The sequence below is a fragment of the Scyliorhinus torazame genome, chromosome 1, assembly GCF_047496885.1.
Source record: "Scyliorhinus torazame isolate Kashiwa2021f chromosome 1, sScyTor2.1, whole genome shotgun sequence".
Classification (NCBI taxonomy): Eukaryota; Metazoa; Chordata; class Chondrichthyes; order Carcharhiniformes; family Scyliorhinidae; genus Scyliorhinus; species Scyliorhinus torazame.
The window spans coordinates 265,661,797-265,675,538 of record NC_092707.1 but is presented as its reverse complement, the minus strand read 5'-3'; the positions used below and the strand labels follow the sequence as shown (position 1 = coordinate 265,675,538).

The 13,742-nt window shown below is 48.2% G+C and overlaps 1 long non-coding RNA gene across 1 annotated transcript in view; it reads right to left on the bottom strand.

Moving 5' to 3' along the window:
* LOC140423785 (uncharacterized) overlaps positions 1 to 13,102 on the bottom strand; it is a 63,942-nt gene extending 50,840 nt beyond the window's left edge. Inside the window, exon 1 of the long non-coding RNA XR_011947652.1 lies at positions 12,997 to 13,102. This is a non-coding gene — a long non-coding RNA (uncharacterized lncRNA). The remainder of the gene's footprint in view (positions 1 to 12,996) is intronic.
* Positions 13,103 to 13,742: the final 640 nt, after the last annotated feature.

The window sequence follows — 13,742 nt, the reverse complement described above, 5'->3', positions numbered from 1 at the left end:
AGAAGGGTCAAGTAAGTGAGATCACCATTTTGAAATGTCTTTAATTACAGCACCTGTTGCTTTTGGCACAGTATAGGTAAGAAACATCTGAAGACAGCAACCAAGCCACAACAAATGGCTGTTCAAAAACATTTCTCCTCACACTCTGCCTGCTTATGTGATACTACTGTCGTGTTGGGTGTTCCGATGCACAAATGATCCAACACGGCTGTAGATGGTACAACTCTGTTTTATTGTCTTAAACAACGACAACTACTAACTGCTGGCTTAGGTTCGTGCTTCACCAGCTAACCTGTGGACCCAGCCCTATCACTATCTTAGTGAGGCACTCAGCACATGGTCTATGTCTGAGTGGCGCGCTGTGAGCTCTGTGCTCTGAGCTATCTCCTGGTAGAATGAGTGGGAACTGTGGTGTTCCCTGTTTTATAGTGCGTGTACTCTCACTGGTGATTGGCTGCGATGTTGTGTGTGTGTTGGTTGGTCCAACTACCTGTCCATCAGTGTGTGTGTGGTTGCACCATGATATGCTGATCTGGATATCATGACAACTACAACAGAGAAATTTTGGAGAATATTTTTCAGATAAGACAAAGGACTACCAGGTTTAAAGACAAAAACATCAGTAAAGGACTCATAGTCACTGAATTCTCTATGCATATTCCCTTTATCATTGAATCTTAATTTGGCCAAAGATTAACCTCCTCTACTGTATAACTTATGATTTTACATGCTTGTGTGTGTGTTGTGAGAGTCAGGCCATGTGTTTACTTTTTAAAATATTTTTACCTGGATGGGTCTTTATCACAATGAAAACGAATAGATAGAAGCTTCAGGGATGTAGTTACTCCGAAGAATAAAGATAGATGGGTGACGGTGAGAGGGGCTGGGAGGAAGCAGTCAGTACAGGGACCCCCTGTGGCCGTTCCCCTTAGTAACAAGTATACTGCTTTGGATAATGTTGGGGGGGATGACTTACCAGGGTTAAGCCATGGGGAACAGGTCTCTGGCACAGAGTCTGTCCCTGTTGCTCAGAAGGGAAGGGGGGAGAGGAGTAGAGCATTAGTCATTGGAGACTCCATAGTTAGGGGGATAGATAGGAGATTCTGTGGGAACGAGAGAGACTCACGGTTGGTGTGTTGCCTCCCAGGTGCCAGGGTGCGTGATGTCTCGGATCGTGTTTTCGGGATCCTTAAGGGGGAGGGGGAGCAGCCCCAAGTCGTGGTCCACATAGGTACCAACGACATAGGTAGGAAAAGGGATGGGGATGTAAGGCAGGAATTCAGGGAGCTCGGGTGGAAACTTAGATCTAGGTCAAACAGAGTTATTATTTCTGGATTGTTACCCGTGCCATGTGATAGCGAGACGAGGAATAGGGAGAGAGAGGAGTTGAACACGTGGCTACAGGGATGGTGCAGGAGGGATGGTTTCAGATTTCTGGATAATTGGGACTCATTCTGGGGTCGGTGGGACCTCTACAAACGGGATGGTCTGCACCTGGACCAGAGGGGTACCAATATTCTGGGGGGAAATTTGCTAATGCTCTTCAGGAGGGTTTAAACTAGTTCAGCAGGGGCTTGGGAACCTGAATTGTAGCTCCAGTATACAGGAGGTTGAGAGTAGTGAGGTATTGAATAGGGTTTCAAAGGTGCAGGAGTGTACCGGCAGGCAGGAAGGTGGTTTAAAGTGTGTCTTCTTCAATGCCAGGAGCATCCGGAATAAGGTGGGTGAACTTGCGGCATGGGTTGGTACCTGGGACTTCGATGTTGTGGCCATTTCGGAGACATGGATAGAGCAGGGACAGGAATGGTTGTTGCAGGTGCCGGGATTTAGATATTTCAGTAAGCTCAGGAAAGGTGGTAAAAGAGGAGGAGGGGTGGCATTGTTAGTCAAGGACAGTATTACGGTGGCAGAAAGGACGTTTGATGAGGACTCGTCTACTGAGGTAGTATGGGCTGAGGTTAGAAACAGGAAAGGAGAGGTCACCCTGTTAGGGGTTTTCTATAGGCCTCCGAAAAGTTCCAGAGATGTAGAGGAGAGGATTGCAAAGATGATTCTGGAAAAGAGCAAAAGTAACAGGGTAGTTGTTATGGGGACTTTAACTTTCCAAATTTTGACTGGAAACGCTATAGTTCGAGTACATTAGATGGGTCCGTTTTTGTCCAATGTGTGCAGGAGGGTTTCCTGACACAGTATGTAGATAGGCCAATGAGAGGCAAGGCCATATTGGATTTGGTACTGGGTAATGAACCAGGACAGGTGTTAGATTTGGAGGTAGGTGAGCACTTTGGTGATAGTGACCACAATTCGATTACGTTTACTTTAGTGATGGAAAGGGATAGGTATATTCCGCAGGGCAAGAGTTATTTCTGGGGGAAAGGCAATTATGATGCGATGAGGTAAGAGTTAGGATACATCGGATGGAGAGGAAAACTGCAGGGGATGGGCACAATGGAAATGTGGAGCTTGTTCAAGGAACAGCTACTGCGTGTCCTTGATAAGTATGTACCTGTCAGGCAGGGAGGAAGTGGTCGAGTGAGGGAACCGTGGTTTACTAAAGCAGTCGAAACACTTGTCAAGAGGAAGAAGGAGACTTATGTAAAGATGAGACATGAAGGTTCAGTTAGGGCGCTCGAGAGTTACAAGTTAGCTAGGAAGGACCTAAAGAGAGAGCTAAGAAGAGCCAGGAGGGGACATGAGAAGTCTTTGGCAGGTAGGATCAAGGATAACCCTGAAGCTTTCTATAGATATGTCAGGAATAAAAGAATGACTAGAGTAAGAGTAGGGCCAGTCAAGGACAGTAGTGGGAAGTTGTGCTTGGAGTCCGAGGAGATAGGAGAGGTGCTAAATGAATATTTTTTGTCAGTATTCACACAGGAAAAAGACAATGTTGTCGAGGAGAATACTGAGATTCAGGCTACTAGACTAGAAGGGCTTGAGGTTCATAAGGAGGAGGTGTTAGCAATTCTGGAAAGTGTGAAAATAGATAAGTCACCTGGGCCGGATGGGATTTATCCTAGGATTCTCTGGGAAGCTAGGGAGGAGATTGCTGAGCCTTTGGCCTTGATATTTAAGTCATCTTTGTCTACAGGAATAGTGCCAGAAGACTGGAGGATAGCAAATGTTGTCCACTTGTTCAAGAAGGGGAGTAGAGATAACTCTAGTAACTATAGACCAGTGAGCCTTACTTCTGTTGTGGGATAAATCTTGGAAAGGTTTATAAGAGATAGGATGTTTAATCATCTGGAAAGGAATAATTTGATTAGAGATAGTCAACACGGTTTTGTGAAGGGTAGGTCGTGCCTCACAAACCTTATAGAGTTCTTTGAGAAGGTGACCAAACAGGTGGATAAGGGTAAAGCAGTTGATGTGGTGTATATGGATTTCAGTAAAGCGTTTCATAAGGTTCCCCATGGTAGGCGACTGCAGAAAATACGGAGGCATGGGCTTCAGGGTGATTTAGCAGTTTGGATCAGAAATTGGCTAGCTGGAAGAAGACAAAGGGTGGTGGTTGATGGGAAATGTTCAGACTGGAGTCCAGTTACTAGTGGTGTACCACAAGGATCTGTTTTGGGGCCACTGCTGTTTGTCATTTTTATAAATGACCTGGAGGAGGGCGTAGAAGGATGGGTGAGTAAATTTGCAGATGACACTAAAGACGGTGGAGTTGTGAACAGTGCGGAAGGATGTTACAAGTTACAGAGGGACATAGATAAGCTGCAGCGCTGGGCTGAGAGGTGGCAAATGGAGTTTAATGCAGAAAAGTGTGAGGTGATTCATTTTGGAAGGAATAACAGGAAGACTGAGTACTGGGCTAATGGTAAGATTCTTGGCAGTGTGGATGAGCAGAGAGATCTCGGTGTCCATGTACATAGATCCCTGAAAGTTGCCACCCAGGTTGAGAGGGTTGTTAAGAAGGCGTACGGTGTGTTAGCTTTTATTGGTAGAGGGATTGAGTTTAGGAGCCATGAGGTCATGTTGCAGCTATATAACACTCTGGTGCGGCCGCATTTGGAGTATTGCGTGCAATTCTGGTCGCCGCATTATAGGAAGCATTGGAAAGGGTGCAGAGGAGATTTACCAGAATGTTGCCTGGTATGGAGGGAAGATCTTATGAGGAAAGGCTGAGGGACTTGAGGCTGTTTTTGTTAGAGTGAAGAAGGTTAAGAGGTGACTTAATTGAGGCATACAAGATGATCAGAGGATTGGATAGTGTGGACAGTGAGAGCCTTTTTCCTCGGATGGTGATGTCTAGCACGAGGGGACATAGCTTTAAATTGAGGGGAGATAGATATAAGACAGATGTCAGAGGTAGGTTCTTTACTCAGAGAGTAGTAAGGGCGTGGAATGCCCTGCCTGCAACAGTAGTGGACTCGCCAACACTAAGGACATTCAAATGGTCATTGGATAAACATATGGACGATAAGGGAATAGTGTAGATGGGCTTTAGAGTGGTTTCACAGGTCGGTGCAACATCGAGGGCCGAAGGGCCTGTACTGCGCTGTAATGTTCTATGTTCTATGTTCTATGTTCTATGAATGCATTTGTGTTTAAACTCAACTTGTCGGACTGAGTAATTTGAAATCAGCGGGTAAATAGTTATGTGCACACACAGCACATTTATCCTTCCAGGTTTCAAAATACGCTGGGCAGGATTCTCAGTTTGAGAGACTATGGGCTGGATTCTCCATTTCTGAGTCTAAGTGCTGAAGTCAACGGAGGTTCCATGGAGTTCCACGTCAGAAGAATAGGCCATACCCGCACCGATTCCGCTACCAGCTGGCACCGGCGTCCGGTGGAGCACAAGCAGAGTACACGGGCAGCACGGTAGCACAAGTGGATAGCATTGTGGCTTCACAGCACCAGGGTCCTAGGTTCGATTCCCTGCTGGGTCACTGTCTGTGCGGAGTTTGCACGTTCTCCCCGTGTCTGCGTGGGTTTCCTCCGGGTGCTCCGGTTTCCTCCCACACTCCAAAGACGTGCAGGATAGGTGGATTGGCCATGCTAAATTGCCCTTAGTGACCAAAAAAGGTTAGGATGCGTTATTGGTTTACGGGGATAGGGTGGAAAGTGAGGGCTTAAGTGGGTCGGTGCAGACTCGATGGACCAAATGGCCTCCTTCTGCACTGTGTGTTCTATATACTCTATAATCTATATACACAAAAAACGGTGCCGAGTCCGTGATAGACACTGGCAGGACTGACAAGCTGCAGCTGCAGCTGCACTTAAACTATACACCCCCCACACACACACTGACAGTGACCGAAAAGATGGGACAGGTTGTGCTGTAGCACCCAGCACAATGGGCTGGCTGGGGCCAGCTGGCACCTAGGCAGGTGCCCCGGGGGGTCACCTATCGAACCCAGGGCACCGGGTTGAGAGCTAAATGTCAGCGGCATGCACAGCCGCATGGCTGCCTTGCGGGCTGCGGTAATGGTGTTGCGTACATGCCCACCCCCACCCCCAATCCACCTCCTGGCCACCCCCCACTACTCCCCCCGGCCCAGGCAGAAGCCCCTCACGGCCAGTGGCATGACTGTTGTCGGTGAAGTATGGCGGTGCTGGACACCGTACGCCCTCTCTCTCTCTCAGCAGCCACCACAACAGGTTCCCGATTGTTGAGACCACACGTGGACCGCGGCGTTGGCAACTCGGCCCATCGGAGGCGGAGCATCGTGGGTGGGCCCACTAATGAGATGCAAACGGGGTTTCAACTACGCATGGCGTGTATCGCAATGACACTGTTTTCGAGGAGGTGTAGTATTGCGATTCAGCGTCAAACCAGCGCCTGCCGCGATTTTGGCTATTCTCCACATGATCGCATGCCCCGATTTTGCCGGTGGCCAATGGAGAATCCCACCCTATGTTCTCGCCCCAGCGGAGAATTGCTATTGATTTGTGATCCTGCTGGGTGTGTATACCACAAAGAAATTCACTGCCCCTCGCCATGTAAATTGCCTAATTGAGCATGTCTTCATCAACTTGCACATGCTCCTCGCCTCTGAAGCCCTTTTCCAGTGCATTCCAGGCCATAACAAATGGCTGTTAAAAAACATTTCTCCTCACAATCTTCCTGGCTCTTTGGACAATTGTCTTAAAATTGACCCACCTGCTAACCAAAACCGGCTAGGAATCCTGAGTCCCCAAAGCCTGTCCACCATCTACAAGGGACAAGTTAAGAGTGTAATGGAATACTCTCCATTTGCCTGGATGAGTGCCGCTCCAACAACACTCAAGAAGCTCGACACCATCCAGGACAAAGCAGCCTGCTTGATTGGCACCCTATGTACCAACATTCAATCCCTCCACCACTGAAGCACAGTGGCAGCCATGTGTACCATCTGCAAGATGCACTGCAGCAACTCACCAAGGCCCCTTACCATCACTTGGACTTTCTTCTCCAAGTCACACACCATTCTGACTTGGAAATATACCGCCGTTCCTTCACTGTCGCTGGGTCAAAATTCTGGAACACCCTTCCTAACAGCACAGTGGGTGTACCTACACCACATGGATTGCAGCGTTTCAAGAAGGCAACTCACCACCGCCTTCTGAAGGGCAATTAGGGATGGGCACTAAATGCTGGCCGGCCAGCGATGCCCCCATCCCCAAAATTATTTTTTTTTTAAAATGGATCTCGCAATCTCCTCCATCAAAAGCACTGATAGTTCTGGCCAAAAAAGGAAGGTATCAAGGACAAAAAGGTTAGAACTCGCTTTTTTTTTGCATCTGCAGCAGCAGATGGACCAGCAACTGTAGCCAGCCAAATGCAACCAATATAACCTGATATTGACACAGGACCCTCCCTGACACAGTGCAAACATAACCCTTAAATATTCGCTTTCAGCTTTTACTGTGGGCCTGTGAATTTTTTCATCCAAAACAATGAAGAATGTTTGGGCAGAATACAGGAAACTTCCCACCACACAAAGCACATTTAAAAACAATTAGCTGGAAATGATTGAGTGTGCGTACATACTGGCTGAGTTAAAGAGCAAGAGCATATGACAAATCAAGGAATACATGACTGTGACACAAGCAGAAGTCAGCAACAGTTAACAAATGGTTTGCAAACAACTGATAAAGTGTGTTTGCTGCTGCGCTGCATTTATGCAATTGTCAGGTGCACAGGCATAAAATGAGGCAGCGAATATGGTTAAAAGAGAAATTGGAATTAGTGAGAATGCTGAACCACACAAAATTACCAGTGCATCAGCTCAGAGCTCTGGGCCCAGTCAGCATTCCAATGAGGAAAACTGTCCCCTGTTGAATGAAGCAATTCTGTTCATCCTCAGCCAAGTTTGGAGGAGTTTGATTAAAAATGCAGCGTCAAGGTTGTGAAGGAGTAGGATTGGTGGCGCAATAAATCGGGCAACAATTTCTCTCACCACAAAGTTGAGGGTTCAAAGCAGTCCCGACGGATGTGATGAATTATTCTGCTTCTGTCTGCTGGTGTCCCAACACACTTAGGGTGTGTTAATCCAAATGTTTGACGTGAGACTTCAAACGGAAAAGGTCTATTCCCAGCACTAACATCCCTCACCTTAATTCACACGAAAGGATCATTGAAGGGGAAAGAGTGGGAGAAAAGGAAGAAAATGAAGCTGTTGTCAGCTGATCGGGTTTTGGACGAGCACCAAAAGAGAAACAAAATGTGCAGAGCTATGGTGAGAGGGCATGAAGTGAGAAAAGCATTGTGGCGGCAGTGGCTGGCATGAATATGACAAGCCAAATGGCTTCCTCCTGCGTTGAAACATTCTATGGGCTCCCCCACCATGGCATGATTCGCGTCAGGTGGGCATTTAATCGGGCAGTAAATGGTGATGGGTGGCGACCCTGCCACCTGGCTGCCTCCACCCCTGAGATTAGTCTCAGGAGAATGGGACTGACTGGATTGCTGCACAGAGAGCCGGCATTGACTCGATGCCATGACTCTGAAGGGCATTGGGGTGCCATCTCTAAAGGGCACTCCTATCTCAAAGTTGCATTTAAGGTGCCCCCTCCCCCCATGAAGATCGGACCTCCCCCACGGAGACCAGGCACCCCCACGGAAATTGGGCCCCCCCACAGAGATTGCTGCCCCCCCCCCAAGCATTGGGTACCTCCACAGAGATTGGGGCGCCCACCTCCCCAATGGAGTTCGGGACACCCTGCCCCGACAGAGATCGGTGATCCCATAAGTGTCGGACATCCTCCCACCAACAATCCGAACACCAGGGCACCCCCTCTCACAGGCACCTAAGCACCCCCCTCTCTCCCCTCCCTCACTATCATACATAAGCCCCTGCCAGAGCTCACAGCCAGAGCACTGGCCTCTTTCATGTGCCCCCTTTATGTATCCCTTTCATGTGTCCTTGGAACCGCCCTCTGGCTGAGGAAAATGCCTGAGTGCCAGGGAGCAATGCCCAGCCTTGGCCCTCAGCCCCGGGGACCTACAAGCTCCTTGGTGTCCCCCGGCATTGTCATGGCGACTCGTTTTTGTTTTTGAAAACCAGTACTGATTCACGCCGGCATGACTCCATGCTACCAGGGGTGGTAGGACGTATGGCATCAAGTCGAGTAATCACATATAAATTTATTAAAGTATATGGAAAAACATCACCAACAGGAAGGCGGGTAAGATCTCAAACTGAGATCTCGTCAACACAAATCCGATTCTGGCCACCCGCGAGATTTAACGACCATTAGAGACTTTGCTTCCATGGCTAACTGGGTCGAAGTGTCTATGTTTTATATTGTGAGCTGTCTGAATCTTTAAGATGCTACCGGATCACAGATAGAATAGGATTTGGAATATCAACAGTGGCTTGGGGAGGGGTAGCACTTTCATTTCTCGGTCAGAAGGTTGTTGATTCTAATCCCACGCCAGGCTTAAAACATTCATGGCTGACAGTTCTGAAGGAGTACTGCACTGGCATGAGGAAGTGACTTTCAGAACAGTATTCAACTGAGGTTCTCTCAGGTTAACACAAAAAAACTGATTTTCTGGTCTTCATTACATTACTGTTTTTGGGAGCTTTTTGTACAAAACAGTGAGTAACTAAAATGCTTCATTTTCAAAAAAAAAATTATTTTATTACAAACATGTATCAAAAACACCCACAAACACCCTGGGAAACATACTCCCGAGTAATCAACTACACAGCCTGTACAATTTTTTCCCCCTTTTGCACCCTCCTCCCCGCCCCCCCTGCGACGAACAGCTCCTCAAACACGGTCACAAACATCCCCCATCTTTTCTCAAACCTCTCTGCTGTGCCCCTGAACACATACTGAGAAAAAGCTGCCCGACCCACCCCTTCCTTAACCTTACCTGGTCCTTCACATGGAGGTGCGTCTCCTGCACAAAGACCACCCCAGCTTTCAAGCTCCTGAGGTGCGCGAACCCCAGTGAACTTTTAACGGCCCATTTAGTCCCTGGACATTCCATGTTACAGCCTTACCGGAGGCTTACGCCTCCAACCCCCTCTACCGTCCGTCATCTTCCCCACTTAACTCCCACCCCCTTAATTCCACCTGTACCGAGCCCATCCCAGATGGCCCCTTTCTCCTGACCATGTCATCTCTTACCCTCTGCCATGTGTCAATAACTTCCCCTCCCCTCTTCCTCCCCCCCCCACTCCCCCCCCCCACTCTCCCCCCCCCCCCCCCCCCCCCCCCACCGTCCACCCCTCTCGGCCTTCTCCCCCACCACTTCACTTCCGTTCACCAGCATGACCTGCTAGCATGACAGCTCCTGCCCAAAGGCACCCCCCATGACCACCCCTCCCCCTACTCCTCAGCTCAAGGAAGAAGGCTCCCTGCTGACCTTACCCTCCCCACCCAAACAAAGACTTCTCCAGAATCCCAGGCCGCCTCCCCCAAAAGCAAACAAATAAATGCTGCACACACAGTCCCATAAAACAGTAGAGGGGATGAGACCATTCATCCCAACTTAAACCCTTCACCCGTATCACTCCTTACAATCTCAACAGTTAACAGCAAATCCAAAAAAGAACCCCTCCAAATCTGAGGGGACGAAAATCCCCCAATCCCTACACCCACTTCGAACAGTTCCCAACCATTACAAAGTCCCGGCACCCCGGTTCCCAAGCATTGTCCACTTAGTTCTCCCCCAGTTTATGCTCCTTAATGAAGTCTTCGGCCACTTCTGGGATCTCAAAATAATACTCCCGGCCTCCAAACGTCATCCATAATTTTGCTGGGTAGAGCACACCAAACCTGATCTGCCGCCGGTATAGCATTGCCTTGGCCCTATTGAACCCAGTTTTGCCAACTCGGCTCCGATGTCCTGATAAATTCGGACCTTGTTCCCTTGCCACTCGCAGGTACGCTTCTCCCTGGCCCAACGTAATATCTTCTCTTTCTCCTCAAATTTGTGTAGTCTCATGATCGCTTCTCGCGGCAGCTCTCTGGCTCTAGCCTTCTGCCTCAGGGACCTGTGCGCTTGGTCCACTTCAGGGGCCTTATCTAGAATCTCTTCTACCACCAGCCACGCCAGCATCTTCGAGACGTACCTCGAGGCACTTACACCTTTCACTCCTTCAGGTAGGCCCACTATTCCCACGTTCTGCCTTCTCGAGGTATTCTGCTCCTCCATCTTTACCCTCAACGTTTTACAAAGGTCTCCTAGAAGCCCCACCTCTGCTTCCAGAGCCACTACACGATCGCTGTGGTCCAAGATTAGTCCTTCAATCTCCCGAATATGCGACCCCTGCATCTCAAACACTTCTCCACCCATTCCATCAAACTCTTCAGGAGTGCCACAGCTCCTTCGATGGCCTTCGAGCAATCCTCCTGCTTTTTGTTCCTCTGCTGCCAGAATTCCTCCTTAATAAAAGCCATCAGTAGATCTATCTGGGGCTTTCCACCTTGCATCAGCCCTTCCCCGCAGCCACCCTTGCACTGGCTGCTGCTGCACCAAGGCCTCCTCCAACTCTTTAACTTGGTCTCTCACTGTCTTCTGCCGGGTTTGGTAACCAGCAGACATACCACTTCCCGGGGAAACTACTCCTCCAACGTACACCTGCGCCTTTTCATCAAAATTCCACCTAGTATCGGGTAAAAAAAGCTCTTTTCTACGTCTTCAAGCAGGAGCTGCCCTATGTGCAACCCATCACACCATGGTTGCCATCGGAAGTCAACTAACATGCTTCACTATCTATAATGTGCTCTGTAACGTCCTGAGGTTGTGGAAGGTGCTATATAAATGCAATTTTTTGTTTTCTTTGTGTAACACAAAGCATGTTTTGTGATGAATGACACTTTAAAATGAAATAGAGTTGCCATGGAAATGTCCACAGTGAATATAAGGATCTATTGAACCCTGCTGGCAAATGATCTCACACATTTTTAAATTCTTGAATTTCATAGAATCATAGAATCCCTACAGTGCAGAAGGAGGCCATTCAGCCCATCGAGTCTGCACCAACCCTCCGAAAGAGCACCCTAACTAGGCCCAATCTCCCACCCTATGACACAACACCACATTGGGGAAATTTAGCACGGCCAATCCACCTAACCTGCACATCTTTGGATGTGGGAGGAAACCATCGCACCCGGAGGAAACCTAGGCAGACATGGGGAGAATGTGCAAACTGCACACAGGCAATCACCCGAGGTCGGAATCGAACCTGAGTCTCTGGCACTGTGAGGCAGCAGTGCTAACCACTGTGCTACCCCAAATTTAATCACAATTCTCCCATAACGATTGTTTCTATCAGTGTAACTAGACTATGGGCGGGATTCTCTTCCGGCGGGATTCTCCGTTTTGCCGGCAGCCCCGGGGGTTTCCCAATGGCGTGGGGCTGCCCCACAATGGGAAACCCCATTGACCGGCTGGCGTAACGGAGAATCCCGCCGGCGGATCGGGGTAGAAATGTGGCACGACGGGGAGGAGAATCCATCCCTATATGTATTCCAAACTGAAATATCCACTAAGCAACACACATTGCGCAGGTTGTTATATCTTATCATGAGATGGCTACTGCAGCAACCAAATACAAACTGCCTGTGGTGCCACACAGAGGCTTCAGCGCAGTAAAACTTGCTAAATGTTCTGCTAACGTTTTACTGCTACACTTTGGTCACTGCCTTTGTCTCGTCTATCATGCTGTGCTTGGCCAGCTCCCTGAGGCACCCAAAGGTCGTAATTTTACAGCACTGTCACAGCAGGGAATAGGGTTAGCCGTTCAAAAGTCAATTGACTTGACTTTGGTGAAACTGGAAAATTCCGCCGGTGTTGGGGAGGGACGGCAGAGGCTTGATAGTTACTTTCTTTTATTCGGCCATTTTCAAACTCCATTATGATGTTACTAATAGAGTTGATCCAAATGAGATGAGGGACTCACCAATGATCATAGTGTTTACCAGCAGCGGAACAACCTCCTAATACTTTCCGTGACACTTGATCATATCCCAAATTCCATTTGCTTTTTACAATTGTATCATCTTTCCCTCTTAAGGACAACATGAAGCATCTGATCAGTGTCATTGCAAGCATCAACATTTTAGCTGAAAAGCTTCAGCTTTCGGAATTCCCAAAAAAATAACTGGCAGGAAAGAATGTCGATCAGTGTTTCTGAGTCAGCATTCCAACACATTTCACCAAGAGCACAAGTAACAACTAAAGGTTGCTGAATCTTTCACCAGGTAACCCTAGAAGGTAAAGCAAACACAAGTCTGAGTACACTCTCCTGTTATTGCCTCTGATTTCTCCATTTCCATTGAAGCAAGGGGGAGGGTTTCATCAGTGATTGCTCATTCTTGTCCTTAACTATCAATGCCATTCTCTTCAGTAAAGAGAAGTGTTGTACCAGAGGCAGATTCCTGAGTTTCACAAGAAATCCATGTCAGAATCTTCAGTACCATTTCTAACCTGGTGCAACGCTGTGTTTGCAGGGACTGGACATTTCCTGACTGACGGGTTGCTATTGGAGAGCATGTGCATAATCGCAGTTGCATTTTGACATAAAAGCAGGAAATGCTGGATAAACTCACCAGATCTGGCAGCACCAGCAGAGAGAAACAGGGTTAACATTTCAAGTCTAAATGCTTCTATTTCCATGCCCGACACTTCACTCTCTAGTGTACCAGATACGGAGGGAAGCAGGAAAGTCAGAGAACCCTACTCAAGAGAATCCTGTTAAGCCTGGCTTTCCATCGGATCGGGGGGGTGGGGTGGGGAGGGGGGTGGGGGGGGGGGGCGGGGGTGGGGGGGGAGGGCTATGGTTGGCTGTGGCCAGGGGTTGGTCAGGCTGGCGACTGTGTGGTCCTAGAGAAAAGCGACATGAATCTTTCCCATACACAAAGACAGAAAATACTGCACAATCTCAGCAGGTCTGGCAGCATCTGTGGAGAGTAAAGGGGACCAATGCTTCAAGTCTGGATTTCGCTTTGTCAACGCCTTTTCCTGACAATTGGATTGGATTAGATTGGATTGGATTTGTTTATTGTCATGTGTACTGAGGTACAGTGAAAAGTATTCTTCTGCGTACAGTTCAGACAATTGGGCATACAATGGTTCATGAGCGCTCCAAATATTTTATTGTGGACTTGAAGCATTGCATCTTTATTTGACTGTTACTACAATGCCTTGTTAAAACACAATTCCCAAACCTGTGCACACCCTTGAGATTGCTTTGCTACTGTCCATGACACAATTATTTATCTTCGATGATGTGCACACACCCACCCAGCAGAGTCGCAAAGGCGACACAGGTTCTTAGATGGTTGTTTTTGTTTGT